Source organism: Eschrichtius robustus, chromosome 20 (genome assembly GCF_028021215.1).
Source record: "Eschrichtius robustus isolate mEscRob2 chromosome 20, mEscRob2.pri, whole genome shotgun sequence".
Taxonomy (NCBI): domain Eukaryota; kingdom Metazoa; phylum Chordata; class Mammalia; order Artiodactyla; family Eschrichtiidae; genus Eschrichtius; species Eschrichtius robustus.
Window position 1 is genome coordinate 54,767,099 of NC_090843.1, and position 6,245 is coordinate 54,773,343.

Genomic DNA, 6,245 nt, shown 5'->3' on the forward strand with positions numbered 1-6,245 from the left:
TTACAAAATCACACTAACATTATCTGTAACATATATATGTCTCTCTCTATATAGACAGTTCCATTCTTGCAAAGCAAATTCCATTAAGCCAATTTCATTCCATATTCAATGCTCTATAGCACACAGTTAAACTGTTTCTAAATTTTCAGCATTTATTTTTGCACTTTACCAAAATTATTTTCATTGGAATAAACTCTCTTCCTTCTGAATTCTTTAGTAAAGATTTGATTTATCAATCACCTTTTGTATATAACAAGTTTTACCAAGCTTCCTTCTCCCATAGAACATAGAATGTTCCTTTGTGCTCTAAATTCAATTTTTCTAGGTCAGTTTTTTCCCATATGTATATTTTGGCAAAAATACTTTATTCTCCCATCAAATTTTAGTTAGTTACAAAATTTACAATGTGCAACTGAGGCCACTGCGATTTCAGTTTTTGTACTGATTATTTCTGTCAAGTCTCATTCTCTCTGACTCAATATTTATATCTTTAGAGTTAGTTAGATGTGATTTTTTAAAATCTATAACTATAACATATTGCTGTGTGGCTTTAGCCACTTTCAGTTTTATTTTGATTATTTCTAACAGTCTGCAGACTCATTTTTCCCATTTATAAAATGGGAATAATCATAATAATAGTGTCCCTCTCATGGGATTATTGTGAGGATTAAGTGGGCTAATGCAGATAGGTACTTAGCACTGTGCCTAGTGAAATTCCTAACATAAAAGGCCCTTTTTGATCTGCCCTTCCCTCCCCACAACCTCTCTAGACTCATCTGCCTTCAGGTCCTCTCTGTTCCAGGCGGCTTTGTGTTGTTTTATTCCTGCGTGTCTTCACACAGACTGGCCTTTCCACCTAGAATTTTCTCCCTTCCCTTCCCTTCCTCCATCCCTGCCCCTCCCCCCACCAGACCTCACGTCAGCAAATTCCTATTTTTTTCTTCCAAATGCAACTCGACTCTCATTTCATCTATAAAGCCTTTCTTGGCTTGCCCCTTTGACCCTCTCTGCTTCCATCCAAACTTGGGGACATTACCAGTGTCTTTTTCAGCACCTGTAATCTAATAAATGCCCGATAAAGTTCAGTCGAGTAAATGAGTGTGCTCAACCATTCCTTCTCTACTGAAATGTCTTCATAGTCCATCAATGTCTCTGCCTTCTCTTTGCCTTCTTGCCTTCTTTCCCAGTCACTTCCTGAGTATCCCCATCACTCCCAGGTAGAATTTACTCCATTCCACACTCTTCAGACTGTCACTATAGGCCGAATGATGGCGGATGGAAAATTACACCCTTTTAAGCCTGCAACCCTATGGGGGAAAAAAGGAAATTCAATAATCCCATTGTGTGAAAGCTTTTGGTGGTTTCCCCTCACCCTTGATAGGAAATCTCAAAGCCTCCCCACAGCTGGACGAGTCCTGTGTGCTCTAGCCTCTGCCTACCTCTGCAGCCCTTTTTCCCAGCAATTTGGCCACAAAGACTTCTCCATCCTCAAATGCACCAAGCTCCCTACTACAACATGGTCTTTGCCCATGTTGTTCCCTCTTATTGAAACCCTATCCCATCACCACACTCCCTTTACCTGGATGACACTTATTCTTAAATGTGACTCAGGCTAGGCTAAACCACTCTGTTATATGAGCTCATTGACACTACTGGACTAGTGCGTACCAGTACACCTCAGAGAACCTGGATCCTTGGCCCAGGAAAAAGCACTGTGACCTTTACCTGTCATTCCATCTCTCTCCAAGTCTCAATTTCCCCACCTATTGAATGGAGATAGAATACTCATCAAACCGTCTACAGGGACTTCCCTGGTGGCACAGTGGTTAAGAATCCGCCTGCCAATGCAGGGGACACGGGTTCAAGCCCTGGTCCGGGAAGATCCCACATGCCACGGAGCAACTAAGCCCGTGCACCACAACTACTGAGCCTGCGCTCTAGAACCCGTGAGCCACAACTACTGAGCCTGTGTGCCACAACTACTGAAACCCGCGTGCCTAGAGCCCATGCTCTGCAACAAGAGAAGCCACCACAGTGAGAAGCCCGCACACCACAACGAAGAGTAGCCCCGGCTCGCCGCAACTAGTGAAAGCCCACGTGCAGCAACGAAGACCCAATGCAGCCAAAAATAATAAATAAAAAAATAAAGATTAAACAAGCCACCTACAAAACAGTGGATTAAGATAACCAATATGAATGAAAGCACTTTATAAATAGGGAATCATACAATCTCAAAGGCTGAAAAAATTGCAAAATATCTCTTGGAAGATAATTTTTCACAGTATCAAGATTCATAAAACTGTTTATCTTCATTGACCTAGGCATCCCACTCCCAGAATATATCCTACAACAGGGGCTTCCACCCTTTTTCTATCAGTCTACCCGGAATGTTTCCGTGGATGGCACATTCCTAGATTATAGACTGAAACCTGTTTGAGCTAGGATGTGAATTATGTGCAATTCCCATTTCCTAGCCACTGGAGAAGACATATCCCAGTGAAGGGTGTTATTCTGGGAATCGTTTGGATTAAGTAATTGACCAAATGCAGCACATCACTTATTAATAAATTGTTTGCAAGTTCTGCAACCCCTCAAGACACAGCAGCATCTTGGCATTCAAGTTGAGAACTGCCATTCTTTCAAAATAACTCAAAAGAATGAAAAACTGCACATACATATATGTTGGGCAATAATGATAGTAATAATATCAGCTCTTTCCTGTCCATTCCCTTATTGCCTCCTTATAAATAAAGGCCCTGTGAGGTAGACAGGAGGGATTTCTATGGATGGACCCCCTGCTTGGGGTCATATTACCTGAACCTATAAGGTTTTCAGGCTGTGATTCCTTGGGCATGTCACTTAAAATCTCTAGGTCTCCTTTTACTCAAATTACTTCCAGAGTTATTGAGTGGTTAAAATGGGGGTACTGGACGTGATATACTTTGAGATGTAAACGCTGCACAAAGGTGGCATGTCTTAGTGTGCTGAGCTGGGACCAATAATAATATTTTAGGTCCGAAAAGCGGCCTTCCCTTTATCCACTCATGTTAAGTGACACCCTACGATTTCTAGTCAGTCTTCATAGCGGCACACCTAAGACAAGGATAAAACATGATCATAACAAGGCAAAATAAATATTTATTAGAAATCATAAAAGCATTTCTTCAATGGCACTAAAATGTTCTTACTCCATTTATGACTTCTTTCTTGAACATAGAGTTTCACACACACACGACACTAAAAACAAGATGTAAAAGGAATTTGCAAGGATCAGGCACATTCAATGAGAACAAGGTGACAATTCTGTGTTTGGGACCAAGATCACAGTAAAAACATATAAATCAATGCAGAGATCAAGTATGGCTTACAGGCCCAGATGACGGCCCACCTACCGGGGCCCTACCCAGAGCAAAAGGACTTAGCTCACCAGGCCTTGTGGAAGGAAAAGAAGGTCAATAACACTGGGCTTCAGGGCAGGAGCCCTCTACGAGCATAATGACTTCACAGTACAGCCTTGAACTCCTTCTCCCACCCTGGCAAGGAGAAAGGTAAGCACCATTTTTATTCCAAACAGATATATCACGTAATTTCTAAAATAATGGATTCTTCCTGAGGCAGAGATTAGTTAAAGGAAAATTTCCAGCCAAAACTGTTATCTGAGCATGGGAGATTCCATCCCTGGAAAATGCCTTCCCCTTAAATTACTGAAATGTGAATCATTTAAGACGTCCTGATACACCTGTGGATTCAGTGTGGCGTGGTGTGTGGTTTTGTACACACCTGTATGCACACACTTGAATTTTAAACCCATCATGGGGATCACAGGGACAGTGCAGACTGCCAGCATGAATCATCTGAGCAAAAAGCTCTAGTCCCCCCACATACGTCAACCACAAAGGCAGACTCAAATTTACCGAATAACTGTGCTAAAAAAAAATCGTGCAGGGGGAATACCTGTGGTCCAGAATCAGAACACTCCAGCTTCAACAGCTCTGATACGACCTCCTGCATGACTTTGAACAAGTCCACTTTCCTTTTGGAGCTTTCGTCTCCAGGTGTAAAATAAGAGAACTGGTCCTTTTAAGCCAATGCTCTTTGACTCATTGCTTTCCTTGGTAAACCTACCTAGGCTGAGACCATCTAGGCTGAAAACCTTTGGGGGATGCCACTGGCAGGAAGAAGATTCAGTACAGAAAATGGTCCTGCCAACAAATTCCATCCAGATCCACAGACAGGTCTCCATACATGTAAGAAGGCAAAGATCCAGTTATTGATTTCTGTCTGTCTAACCTCCCAGCTTTCGTTCAAGTGGGAAATGGAGAACCATACGGCTTTATCCATTCATATCCAAATCAAAACATATCTGAATTCCCAGCTGCATGGTGTAGAGCATGGTGCCATGGATCCAAATGGCTGCCCTTCAAACCAGGACATCTGTTCAGGATAAATGCAAGCAGGTAATTCCAGATACGGGATGCTAATCTCCAGGCTAAAAGGACCTTCAAGTTCATTTGATTGTGATCTTTAACAATATCCTTAATAAATGCTCAACCAGCTTCTGCTTAAATATCCCCAATATCTGGAGCAGTTGCTGGACTGAATTGAACTAAATTTTTTTCCCTGAAATTTCCAACTTTTGGCACTAGCTCTGCCCATCTGGAACACATCTGCTCCTCCTGCCTCTGGGACAATCTCCCCACATCTTCCCTTCTCTGGGGAACATGCCTAGCCCCTTCCTCCCCTGCTCACACTTGAGCTTGGCCTGACCACTACAGCTTAGAGCAGTGGTTGGCTCCCTGGGTCATCCGAGAGCACAGGGGCTGCTGCAGATTGTACGGCTCTAAGGCTACATCCTCCACTCATGGCATCTCTCCCTGACCCAGCCCATCAGGGGCACGAGGGCCAAGTTTCTACCCACCCAGGTAAGCTGGTGCACAGAGCAGCCCAGAGCAGAGAAAAAGGCCGAGAGTGGACTGCTTGGCCTGTACTCCTTAGTTTGCCTCAAGTCAGATTAACTAGCCAATAGCCAAGTTATCTAAAAGCCAAATGATTTTTGTGCCACTTAAAATTAAAATTCATGGTTAATAGCATTATAATTCCACCTCAAAAATTCCCACATGAATCTTTTACCAGATAACTGAGGCTGAGTGGGTTTTATGGTTCTTTAGGCTCCAGTAACCTGGAACATTTTTACTATCTCCACTTCACCTCTATCCCCAAAGTGACTCTGTGATTTCAGGGGGGAGAAAAATCAGAGGATGAGAATCTAAAAATAAGCCGCACATCTCGGCAAGCGCTCCTTTCTCAAATGCCTTCTCCTCCACTTCAAAATTCACAGCTAACAAAAATATTTAATACCAGAGCATTTCAGGTATTTTGTTAAATTCCTCCAATGAGAAATACTGATGTATAAGAGTAACCTCTGAGATTCAAGACCATATAAATAGAGCAGCTGCTATTTCTGTTTCAGTCGAAGCCATGATCCCAACTTAGAGGCATGCACTGTTGCAGGGCCGGGACAAGGAAAACAGCCAAGATCTTTCACCCAGATCGTAGACCCTGCCTGGCATGTCTCTTGTGGAATTTTATGTGCATAAAGAAAAGCTTTTTGTCCTTGCTCTGGCCACCTCGAGGCCAAGTATATAATACTTACCTCCAGCCCCAAATCCTAAAATCTATTTCTCAGCTTTAAAATCACATATTTCATTTGAAGTCATTTTCATTTAAAACTGAAAAAGCCTTTCTCTATTGAAAAGAAAAACCCTGTGTTAATTATGCTACTAGAAACGTCTCAGCTGGAAACAGTTTGAGCCTTGAGTACAAAGGCCACTCATTCCAAGGGTGTTTTCCTTCTCCCTGAAGGCTCCAGAGGCTCATTCTCCTCCAGTCCCAGGATACCCGGCTTAGCTCAGTCCCCTGCACATTCTGGGATGGATCAAGAGTCCCTTAAATTCAGGAGACCCAGTTACAATAAGGGAGACGGTAGAATGCGCAGGCTGGGGCTGGGGACCTTGGCAGAAGTCTCCTCTCCCTGCTCCTCGGGCCCCCGCCCCTGCCCTGCCACCCTCTCTCCCAGCCAAATCGACCTGCAGTTGGTGAACGCAGAGACTTCACCCAGGATTCAGGGACTCCTGGGACTCCCAGGCTCAGGACTGCTGGCCGTGGGTTTATACAAACTCCTTGCCGAATAACAAAGTCCAGGGTGCTTCCCACTCAAACTGACAACTGCCCCTCAGTTCAGCCAC